The sequence below is a fragment of the Stegodyphus dumicola genome, chromosome X2 (assembly GCF_044657685.1).
Source record: "Stegodyphus dumicola isolate Sdum_Otavi_A_Nest chromosome X2, ASM4465768v1".
NCBI lineage: Eukaryota > Metazoa > Arthropoda > Arachnida > Araneae > Eresidae > Stegodyphus > Stegodyphus dumicola.
In genome coordinates, this window is record NC_140781.1 from 194,421,509 (window position 1) to 194,434,531 (window position 13,023).

The window sequence follows — 13,023 nt, forward strand, 5'->3', positions numbered from 1 at the left end:
TGGTGCGCTTCCCCTCCGCTCTCTACATCAATTAAAACTTCCTTCTCAAAATTATATCCATTAAATGAACATGCATGAGATTTTTAAGCCTTGAACGAGATAATACTGTTTATGTGAAGATGTTAGAATTCTGCTTAATAGATCTGTTAAAACAACATTCTCTTCATCCGTGGTAAAACTTTCAAGATCGCAATGTGGAAATTATTTGAAAATTCGGCCTTAATTTTGATTCAAAAACTCTTTGTAATTTTTCTTTAAATAGTTGTTAGAAAACGAATAGTTGTTAGTTTAATAGTTGTTAGAAAACGAAGAACAGCAACCTGTTCTTCCTCTCAGCCCTTCAACCATCGAAAATCCCTATTTGAGTGGGGGGGGGGGTCATTAATCCAATTCAAGATAACCCTTTACCTTATGGCAGCTTTTACGAAAAAGAAAATGTGTTACTTTGACATAAGAAACAATCTTCACCATTGTTTCACCTGAAGACTGCTTAAGGGTACTTTTATGAACATGTAAAAGCAATTTTTCAGTGAGTCATTCACAAAAGAATTTAACTTTCAAGCATCTTCTGTTCACTAATTTGCTATAAATCCTAGTCTTGAGTGGCAACAAACTTCAGAGATTTTGGTGCGCTTCCCCTCCGCTCTCTACATCAATTAAAACTTCCTTCTCAAAATTATATCCATTAAATGAACATGCATGAGATTTTTAAGCCTTGAACGAGATAATACTGTTTATGTGAAGATGTTAGAATTCTGCTTAATAGATCTGTTAAAACAACATTCTCTTCATCCGTGGTAAAACTTTCAAGATCGCAATGTGGAAATTATTTGAAAATTCGGCCTTAATTTTGATTCAAAAACTCTTTGTGATTTTTCTTTAAATAGTTGTTAGAAAACGCCGGCAATAGGAATTTAGTCTTTTCTTCGTATGAACTGTAAATAGAAGCTAAGTTTTCTTGAAAATCCTCCACTAAGGCACCTCTTATCTAGGCGCATGACTTTGGAGTATTATGCTGAATTATATACTTAATCGAACATTATGTAACCTACAAAATTAATGTAGCAATAAATAGTACAGTTGTCATAAGCTGGAATCAAGTGCCTGTTTTAAAGTTTCCTAGTTTGATTTAAAATTAAAATGCTTTAAAGTTTAATGGATATTTTTGATTTGAAAATGCAAAATTCTGTGTGGTCACGAAATTTTTGAGCTGTGAAATAAAATAACTTACAGTCTCGATATGAGCACAAAATTCTTGTAAATTCATCAAAAGTGAGTCTTAAGATTTTCAGAATGTGCAGTGGGTTATTACAATTTCTCTTACGTAGCTTTTAAAAGCAAGTGTTAATTGCCTTACGAAGTTACATGCGTAGCAGTTTTACGCGAATTTCATCTATATATAATTAAATAAAATTTAGTGAACATGTTAAAGAAGTATGCTGAAAATGATCACTTTCACATGCAAACTTCGTCTTAAAACTCTGTTTAGGCTTTTTCGTGATCTGACGATCGTTAATTCATACATAGGCATGGAGTTATTTTTTTGTTATAATAGAACATCATGCACTTTGTTAAATATTAAACTTGACCAATAAAACTGATAATTTCAATTAAGAATTGCAAAAGTACATTAATAATTTCAGATTGCTATTTGGCAGGTTATTTTACCGACAGAAATTTTCTCTATTATTGACAAAATAAAATCTTTAGCTGGCATAAATTTTAATAACGAAGCTTTCTCAGTATATTTTAAATATGTCTTCTTATAGAGAAGGGCGAAGGATTATGCAGGCCTTTAAAATGCATTGAAAAAATTTGTTTATTGGAATTAATACCAAATAAAAATTCAGTTTTATTAATTGCTTAAGTTCAAGTTGGTAAGCATTTCTTATGTTAAAACTGCAATAGTTCTCATCATTTTGTTATTTTCATGTGTTTCTGAACTTTACCTCTCATCATAGATATAGTATAATTAACATAAAAATATTTCATGCAAGCTTCTGCCACTAATATATCATAATTTTTATAAAATTATTGCAATGAATGGAGTTATATTAATTTAAACCAGTTTTAATAAAAATGAGTCTTCACAAGTTATCACCAAAATAAATGTAGGGAAAAATAAGGAAAACAATAAAAAGAAAGGATGATGACAAGGTGTTTTTTTTTAGTTGGTATGAGTAGATTCTCAGGTCTAAATTAAAAGTTGACGAGAAAAGAGCAAAAGAGGGTTGAAATCCAAACACATTTATAAGGTATTTCTCCCGCCTTCCTAGCGTGTCTTTGTGGTGTAGTGGTTTTGCATGTTGGATCGGTATCTAGAGGTCCGTGGTTCGATTCCCGGCGAAGGCGGTTTTCTCATTTTTCATCTTTCCTGTTCCAAAAGAAAAAAAAAAAAAAAACCCAAATGTCTCTACACATTTACCTTGGAAAAGAATATGCATGATTTGAGTGAATCTCAGCTGCTGATATTAATTTCCTTTCTCTTATTTACTTTCGTTTTAAAGTAATGGAATTTTAGAGGCTTGCAAACCCGTCATTTCGTTCAAGTAGTGTACGTAACTGAGAGATCTGGTAAGCCGTCGTCTTCTATTTTATTCCCATTTAAAGCATGGAGAATACATTTGAATATCAGTGAGTGCTTATACAATGTTTATGAATCTGAACTGATATGGATTAGACTTCCAGTTCCAGATATGGAATTGCCTGCTTCTAATATTTATCTAAAATGATACAGCACAAGAGACATATTAGACATCCGGTTTAAAATTTGGAATTGCTCCTTTCTGATATTTAGTTAAAATCATACAGGAAGAAAAATTTATTTTTGACTACCCATTTTCAAATACATGCTATTTATAGTAAAACATTATATCGCTGCAAGTTAAACTGTATTTATAACGTTCGAAACATGTTGTAATGATGCTATACATATTTTTAAATTTGATGCTTTATAATGGGAAGAGAAGATATTAGTAGAAAATTCCTATTTTTTATGTACCTAAGAAAAATATTCATTCTTCAAAACATTTCGTTAACTTGTGAGGTTTATCTATGTATTTTTAACTAATAGTTAATTTTAAGTACTTTCCTATTACTCTATTTCACCCACGCTTTTCATGCCAGAATGAGAGTCAGATAGCGAGTGTTTATTCAGATTCAAGAGAAGTGTTATTTAAGCAAGAGTTTCAGAAGTTAGTGTTAGAGCGTGTCTGCTTATTCCAGGCTACGTTGTGGGTGATTATTAGCGATTTGATTCTGTGTCGTTGAGTGCTTCTAGCCATTTAGCTTTATCTCGCCGGTTTTCTACAAACCAGAGCCTTTACTGCGCGTTAAATTATTCTGTGAGCCGTTAGGCTAATGTACCACATTTGAAATTGTTCAGCGTTACGTATTTTTGTTAAGCCAGAAGTGCTTGGCTTGTGTAAACCCAAGCTGGGTAATTGTTATTTTTGTGTTCGAATAAAAGGGTCTTTATACACCCTTCTTCTAACTCTGTTTTGTTTCACAAGACTAGAAGATAATTCGTCAATAGTCTTTCTTAAGTCTATAGTGTATGCTCCCTAAGAAAACGAGACTTTACAAGCTAATTAATTATAGAAATGAATGGGAGTTTATCTGCCTAAATAATAGCTTCATGGAAAAGGTTGTTTTTTTTGGAAATTAGTTCATATTTAAATTATTCACGAAGAGAACAATAGAAACACTCATCTAACCAGCAGATTTTGTCAATGAGGATCGAGAGAGGACGAAGCTACGGTATTCAGTTGCTTAACAATTCGGGTATGCACTGTTAGATTCTAAAATACAATTTCTTGGAAATTATTAGAAGGTTCAACTAGAGTATATTGTATGAATTAAAATATTGTATTTCTTTACTTGCAATAATTCTGCGCTTTTTAAAGGTTTAACATGCATAACTTCAGATGCAAGGAATAAAAGGGGATATTAAAAAAGAGAAGGGGGGAAGCACGTTACACGTGTATACGAGCCAATTTCCTTCAGAAAGGTCCTCCAAGAAGGCAACCCTTCCCTTAAGCAGATAGCTTTCGAGTGCTTTGCCATAACTAAATAAAGTAATAAACCAAACCATTTATTTCAAGGAACTGGACGTTCCGTTAACTTCTCCATCTGCTTCTTTCGTTTCACTTTGAAGCGCGTGAGTAAGCTGATGAGATCAGCACAAACTTCTGTTTATCAGTTCTCAAAAATATCATTTGAAACAACTAACATTTATGGCAGTAATTCTTATTATGTCGCTCTTTGATTTCTTCAATAAGAAAATCAAAGTAAAAAACAAGAGAACCAAACAAAAATTTAAAAAAAAATCTTGTCAAATTTTCTTTCGTGTTTTACACCGGGATTTTATGTACAATTCGGTAATATCCTGTTGGAGTGTCTCTTTCCTGAGAAAAATGATTCTTGTAAAAGATTCTCTTTTTAGAGGGTGCCCAACCATATCGGGATAAAACTAGGCGACAAAATTATAGTTCTTAAAACATCTGAATTACTAACCCAAATATTCGCCGTTCTTCGAATTTATCAATGACTAGCAGAACACCCTCCCAGGGACCATCTTTTAGCTAGGTATTTTTAAGGTCGCAGAGAAAGAAACTCGAAACTTTAACTGCTTGCTTGACAACTTAACCTTTGCTTTGACCCTTCCACTGAGCGATGCTGTTTGCAGAATGGTCTTTTATTGTTGCGGTAGCATTTCTTTCTTTCTAAAACTTATTTCTTTTAATAGCCTTGTTATCTAGCTCATTTAACTTCCATGCCAACGTTATGGGCACAAGTGGTGTCTAGATACCATGGATTTTTATTATTTTTGGAGGATAACGATAGTATAGCTCTGTGTGTGAAGTCCATTTTTATTATCTTTGACGGTATCTGTATTTTCATTTCGAGAATTTTTAGTAAGAGATTTTTTTGAAAGGTATATTAACATTAGTCAAATATTTATTCCATTAAGCTGTATATCAACATTGTTCACACTTCTGTTTCGTTTTGTTAATTAAGCTGCATACATAATTCAAGTAACTGCCTACAACTCAGCTTTTTAATAAAATCGGAAAATATTTCTCCTTAATTCCGAAATATTTTTATTGCTGTATAATATTAATTATTCATAACAGCTAAGTTAAAACTCATTTCGTTAATAGATAGTTTTCATTTCATTTACTTTTTTAATTAAGAATTACAAAAGTCTCTTACAGTTTTAATTAAAAGCATAAAGAATTAACGCTGTCTCATCAGCGCTCTGCGGTGAATATGCTCTTGTTTTTAGGGACTTTAACTCTGTTAAATTAATGAATCCACCTTTTTTTTTTTGTCAAAAGGATTTTTTTGTAATGTTTTTTTTCCGAGAGACGTAGAAAAGTACGGTTTTAGAATGCTTAAACCATTTACTAAGTAAAGTTTCGTAATTTAGTTCTCTGACAGTTAATTGTTTTCTGCAAAAATGAGCCGAATTTTGATATTGTTATTTGTTCGCAACTGAGATGTATTTTTAGTTTTTCTTCAGTTCTGAATTTTATTATGTGTCCATATAAGAAGCTTTCACTAGCTTTCCGACGTGCTAATCACTAATTCAAATGGAACTTGTAAGCGTAGTTTACGTTTATAAATAGTGGAAGCACAATAATCATGATGGTTAACAGACGGAATATAGAAAGAGCTGGGGTTCCATTAATGATTAATTACAGATAACAAATATTCTGATATACTAAAATTAGATTTTTGAAATTAGTCTGGAAGGGTATACGTTTACAAGAAAAATGCTTATTATACTTCTCATGGCGAAAAAGTTGTTATTAATTTAAAAAAATGATTCTGCAGAGTTTTACAATATTATAGCTATTATGATATTTACACTTTTACTTGGATTATAAAAAACTGTTCCTGATCATTTCTATTAGGGAAGTTCTTTCCCTGTTTTTCTTATAAAACTGATTTTACTGTTTCGTAAGGGCTACATCCAATCCCATCGAATGAAAAGTTCAAATAGCTTTTAAGTTTTGTCATTAGAAGGAATTTAGTTTTGCCATTAGAAGGAATTAGTAAAGGTCTTACTAATTGCAGAGCCTGGCCAATTTCTTATTTCCATTTTATATTCTTTTTTTAAACTCATTTATTTCAAGGCTCACCAGCGACCGAGAGGTAAAGTTGATGAATACTGGTAATTCGGTTCGGGGTTCGAATCCCGGCGAAAGAGCTGGCCCATGGGCGTTTTCGTGGTTTTCCCCATGTGTAACGTGTATACGAGCCAATTTCCCTCAGAAAGGTCCTCCACGAAGGCAACCCTTCCCTTAAGCAGATAGCTTTCGAGTGCTTTGCCATAACTAAATAAAGTAATAAACCAAACCATTTATTTCAAGGAACTGGACGTTCAGTTAACTTCTCCATCTGCTTCTTTCGTTTCACTTTGAAGCGCGTGAGTAAGCTGATGAGAACAGCACAAACTTCTGTTTATCAGTTCACAAAAATATCATTTGAAACAACTAACATTTATGGCAGTAATTCTTATTATGTCTCTCTTTGATTTCTTCAATAAGAAAATCAAAGTAAAAAACAAGAGAACCAAACAAAAAATTAAAAAAAAAATCTTGTCAAATTTTCTTTCGTGTTTTACACCGGGATTTTATCGATGAACATAAATAACTTTTTTATTAACCTGTTTGACACAAAGCGGACCTCAAAGAAATTCGATATAGTTGACAGAAGCGATGAAGATGCACGTAATACTAGAAATTGGAAAGCAATTTTTTATTAAGTGATATTTCACCACGCCTTCTCGTTCAGTATTACTTGCTAGTAAAGTATGACGATAAGCGCAAAGAAGCATCATTTGCAATGAACACGCGACCCCTGTTGTTGAGCTGTGCAGAGGCAGGTCCGAAGGTGGTCTGGACCTGTTTCATCGGCATTTCTAAACATTAACCTTGCTGCTGGAGGGTAGGTTCACTGATGTCATTGACTGCTGCTCTAAAGAAATCCGCTTGTTTGGACGATTTTTACCGGGCTTAGATCATTTGATGGATTAGTTCGTTGATTGGAATTGAAAATGGTATTTTTCTCCGAAACCCAAACAGCCGTTATGTTTTTTTATTTCCTTTGTGTTGTCCTTTTCCAAGTTGTTATTATGGTAATCTTTATTTTCATCTCTTATCGACTTGGGAATTTGGTGCAAACAAAAGCGTATTCTTACATATTTATATTATCATCAACATATATTAAAATACATTGTTTTTAAAAGCTCTTTTTGAGACCGTTAGTTTTACTCCTTCAGCTCAGAGGCTTATAATTTCTTTTCCTTTTTCTTTGAAGTACGTATTGTCATATATTTAACACCAAATGCGAAAGTAGTTTCAGAAATTTAAAATTTCACTTTAAAAATTTCAATTAATTAAATTATACGGAATTTAAAAGCGCTAAATTTATTCAAATCTGTAAAAAAGGTTTTTAGTGTTGTTTGTAAAATAATACCCTACTCTTTCACTTTCGATCAAAGAAGTTACTTTCTTTACTTTCATGAATAAACTTAAAGTCTTTTCCCTGCGGTTAAGGTCAAGTCTTTATCACGAACATCCGCTATAACTAGGATCAACGCCCACGGAAATCCGTGGGTGTTCGCAGAAAATTATAGCGAGTCTAATGCTTTGTTTTGCCTTAATTCATAATTCTTTGCATCATCTGTACCTAGTAGCACACATTCCAACAAAATTTCTTCTGTTATTGAGAGAGTTGACATTTTTCGATGAGAAACGCCTTTCAGTTAATTTGATTTTTAGTTTATCGAATAAAAGATCTCTGTAAACTTTCTCTGTGCTGATCAATGATTTTAGGCTCTTCCGTTTTTAATAACTCTTATAAAGCCACGAATGCACGTAAGGAGTATAGCAGTTGAAGAGGGGCGTTCTTTTTTTATCACCAAGTTATTAAATCGACTTTGGATGAGTTATGAATCACATACGTATGTCCGATCTTTACCAGATCTTTAGCAGATTAAAGCCCCTAAATACTTGTCTTAATTACGAATGCAATTTAGGTTCTCATCTCTTGAAGACGCATGTCTGAATCTTGAATTGTGTAGTATTTGCATTTTCACTTTGGAAACCAGAATATTTATATAATTAAATTTGAATATAATTATTAATTTAATGAATCCCTTGACAATTTTCAGATAAAAATACAAAAGTTAAGCTTTCAAAATTACTCTTCTCATTTTATCCGTTTAGTCATTTACAAATTTACAGTCTTGAAACACAACAGCATTAAGAAAACAATGAAGAAGATTTTATTTTAGGTGTATAATAACATTTTAGGGATATTTCCTTGATTAGAATATTTAACAAACCAGTAAAATAGTATTTATTCTATGTACAAAGTTCAGAATTTTAATTTAATCCTTTTATTATGAATTAATTAATCATGGCAATTAAAAAAACACCTGAAAACAATGTCCAGCACTGAGAGGTGATTTGGGATTTAAATGCCGCATGACTATCGCATATGAATTCTATAATTCTGAAATATTGAAAAACAGTAACACGACGGAGAGTTTCGGATGGGTATTATGCTTTTATACTGGTTACATAGCCTTAAAGCAATTTGACGGAGAAAAAACCTTAAAGCAATTTAAAAACTCTTTTATTTCAAAACCGACTAATCTGTGAAAAGTTTCTTCTGAAGCATTCTGTCTGCTTCAATAATTATGTAACACATACGCTTCATTTCCTCATCCGTAATGAGATGTTCCAATATCCATTTTACTGCCGACGAATTATATTATTAATTTCTGTAGCTCTGATTTAAAAATACTACTACATTCCGTTACAATCAAGAATCAAGTTGAAAGTTTTCTGCTGTGAATTTAAGCAGGTTAATCATTTAACCACTGATATAGTAGGATCTTTCTCTTTATTAATAACGTTGGAAGCCATGTTGGCCGTACATGCGTCCACATATGAATGCTTAACAAAGAATGTAGTCTTCTGAGATTGCATAGAATAATTTTTACTACAGTTTTAACTACTAAATGAAACTGACAGCATTAAAGCAATCTCTTAGCATTAGTTTAATTATCAGAATCCAAATTATTAGAAGAATGGCTTAGTCTATGGATAAACGCACCCTTTTCTTGACTTGTAACTTATCGAATCCGAAGTCTGGTGTCAAAAGAATCGAAACCGAAGAAGTGTTAAAGAGGTATAAATTTTTTTTATTTGGATTCTTTCTTAAACTGTCCATGCTTCTAATTGGATGGGAAAGAAATTTCGGCGACTCAGTTCAAAATCTATATTGGGATGTTTCTGTTGCGTCACCATGAGATAAAGTTTGGCTCCAAGCCACACATCGAGTTACTCTCATTTTCTCAAGCTTTTGAGATGCTACTGTTGCTTAAATTCATCAAGCTTACAACTGAAGATGATTGCACTCTTTCTCTTGACATTCCTGATGCGATAGTGGAAAACTTTGTTGGAACTTAGTTCCAGTTGGAATGGCTGAGCAAAACTCTATTTCAAAGTGTCCAAATGTAAGTTCTAGTTTTTTCTAAATGACGCCTGTGAGGATATGCCGCATTATATAAAACTTATATATTTCGGATTTTTACATTATTGCTGGACTAAATAGTTCCATTTCTTTTATATAATTTCCCTTTGAAAAATATGGTTGCTAAAAATCTGTGTTTTATGAAATAGGAACGTAAAACTTTGGTTATGCTTTTATACTCGTTACAATATATATAATAAAATATTGCTTTTACATATAGACTGATAGACGTTGGAAAATATGTAAATAAAGAATTTTAATTTAAGTGTAAGGATTATTTTAATTTTATAATAGTTATTTTTTATTTTGAAAACTTTTTTTTTTAAATTCTTGTTTTCCACTCACAACTCCCTGCCAGAATGATATCTCGGTATCGCGTTTAATGTAAATGAAGTAGAACCAGTATTTAATGCCAAATTCAGTCACTTCCGTAGAAGAGCTCAGAAGTTTTCAGTAAAGCTTGTTCTGCCATCGGGTCAAGTCGTTGCTTTAAGCCTGTCTTACTACGTTCGGCCGTAGTCTTACGTGCGTGTTAGTAGTTAGGTTTAATTACAGGTCAACTCGGTTAGTTCTTTTTGTACAACGTCGGCTAAAGTTCAGCTAGTTAGAATTAGTTTAGTTCTTTATTTTCTATCTTAAGTGGAGGCTTTTCTGTAAGCCCGAGAGGGGCCGTCTGTAGTACTTCTTTGAGTGAATAAAAGGGTATTTTAGCCCTTCTTTGGGTCTGATATTTTATAGTTGCAAGAAGACCAGCGAACAGTCACTAGACACTTCTCTAAAGCTCTAGTAGTCAAGGACACGTAAATTAACTAGAATTTTATATGCATATTACAATAATTCTAAATTCAGAAGTAGTTGCATCATGCCTATAGCCGAGTTTAATTACAATACCTATTAATAAAAATATTCACCTTATTAATAAAAATATTCACGATAAGTCTCAGGTACAAAGAATAGACTAACAAACAATATAAGTGAGTTTCGGATGGGTGTATTTATCAATAAGCGCAAGAAAAGGCGGATTTTTCAGATCAGTGGTTCGTAAGACGTTGTCCTGTGGAAAAGCCGTTCCGCTTCCTTGATCTGAATCCAGCAGATTTAATCCTTTGGTGCTATTTTAAGTATGAAGTCTACACACATGGTGTTTAAAAAATCAACGATTTGAAGCAATCAGTGGTAAAATCAACATCACGTAAGTTGAACCGCACTTATCATCGTCGGGTCTGCTTCGATCTTGAGGGTATAATAATTTGTTATTACGTCGAAAACGTGTATTAATGTACTCTCCTGCTACATATTAATAGTAAATTTAAAATTAAATTCAATATTCAACAAATCAATATCAGCTATGTAACGCTACTATATACACACAGACACACAAATATAAAACATACATCCAAACCAGTGTTACAAGTACATAGTTATATACACTTTAGCATTACAAAACTATGTACAAAAGATAGATTTCTACTCATTTGAGTAGAATAGTAAACATAAGGAACTTCTTGGAACTAAACATAAAAAAAGCTCAAAGTTGAAATATTTTTGTATTGAAATTTGTAGAAAATTTCTTTAAGGAACACATTTGATATTCAATCTGACCATTATTACAATATAATTAAATTATCTTATTTGAAGTTATTTTACAATTGTTTTAACTTCATTTACGTCGAAATATGCACGACATTCCAAAACTAAGTTAATAACATTTAATGCTTCTTGGAATTCCTTATTTTCACGTTTTCAGCGCTTTTTATGCTTTCAAAGGAACTTTTTGAGGAAACTGGTTACATTCTTAATAATTTCCTATATATCAGATTTCTAGGCGCATGCTGTTGTTTTGAGTCGCCCAGACAGTACAGTGGTTAGGGGAACCTACTGCGGTACGAAAGGGCCCAGGCTCGAATCCCGGAGAAGGCATGATTGTAACTGTCCGTCCTTTCGTAAGAGGCAACGGTGGCCGCCTATTAGATGTCTGCCCAATAAAATGGCCACCCAGTGCCGTAACTAGGGTAGGGCCTGCGAAGTCCCCTGACATTAATCTATTGATCATTGTGCCTTTCGTCTCTTGAAAAAAACTCTTCTTAAGTGCAAACCCACCACGATGGATAGACGCTGAAAAGTAGTGGAAGAGGAATGGAATAATACCCCAAACAATTTTATGAAACTCCCTTCTATCATAAAAATCACGTTCAGACTTAGAAGTCCAGGAAACAGGCTATCAGATAATGCATTTAAAAAATTCTTTTTACATTTCGAACATTAATTAAAGGGCTCCGAAATCGTCTTAAACATGTCTAAACGTCCTCTGTATGAAGAGAATGCTAGAAATGGTGAGCGTTTAGAGGTACTCTTGAGGAAATGGTTACATTCTGAATGGTTTCCTGTATATCAGATTCCTAGGTGCATGCTGTTGTTTTGAGTCGCCTAGACAGTACAGTGGTTAGAGGAGATAAACCGCTGAGTTGACTTCTGACCCAGGTATAGATATATCCATGCAGAATTTGTTACCAACTCGGCGGGAGTCAATCACTAGCTACCAGGCCGCAGCCCTGGGCAGCAACAGCTGAGCAGACGACATTTATAAATGCAAAAAAAAAAAAAAAAAAAAAAAAAAGAAGAAGAGATATACATGTGCATACAAGGCACTTGAAGAAGAGTACAATCAAAATATATGTATATACATATAAATACCAACTCATATACAGATATATACAGACTTACATACATAAATATTTCGAAACAAATAAAAGTATACATACTCTCACTCATATTGATATATACATCCATACATATACGTTATCATGATAGCTAAAGTTTGCAAGAAGCATGCCATTGAGGAACGCGTGATCCTTAGTATAAATTAGGTACCATAAATAAAAGATATAAACATGTACGGATACATTACAGCATTCAGATACAGTACGAACTTTATGTATGAGAACCTGGCACAGCATAAATACAAAATTACATATTGAACATACATATCACATACTCTGTTGCTGACATATTGAACTAGCTTATATAAACTTTTATGACTACTATCTTCCAGCGTCAGAAGAGTAATTACTAGTACAGTAGTTAATTATTGTTTTCAGTGGTTAGGGGAACCTGCTGCGGTACCGAAGGGCCCGGGTTCGAATCTCGTAGAAGGCATTATTGTAACTGTCCGTCGTTTTGTAAGAGGCAACCGTGGCCGCCTATTAGGTGTCTCCCCAATAAAATGGACACCAAGTGGCGTATCTAGGATGGGGCAACGGGGTACATCTGTCCCCGGGCGCAACACCCGGGGGGGGGCAAATTGATGTTATGAAATTTTAGAATGAAATGTTTTACATTCTTGGAACACAGAAGGGGGCGCAAAATCTTCAGTTGGCCCCGGGCGTTGAAAACCCTAGCTACGGTTCTGTGGCCACCATTTCTGGCAAATTTTCATAATTATCCGGTCTGAGCGAAAATGGTGACATCAGC

The 13,023-nt window shown here is 33.4% G+C and overlaps 1 protein-coding gene across 2 annotated transcripts in view; it reads left to right on the forward strand.

The window, feature by feature from the left end:
• Positions 1-13,023, forward strand: part of LOC118194886 (glypican-5-like) — a 177,154-nt gene that overhangs the window by 31,357 nt on the left and 132,774 nt on the right. The window contains exon 1 of one of the 2 annotated variants that reach the window (XM_085809744.1): positions 9,401-9,535. The exons of the other annotated variant lie outside the window; for it this stretch is intronic. The gene's annotated coding sequence lies outside the window, so the exon portion shown is untranslated. Of the gene's footprint in view, positions 1-9,400; positions 9,536-13,023 lie in introns of those variants that run through there. 2 annotated transcript variants of the gene reach the window in all.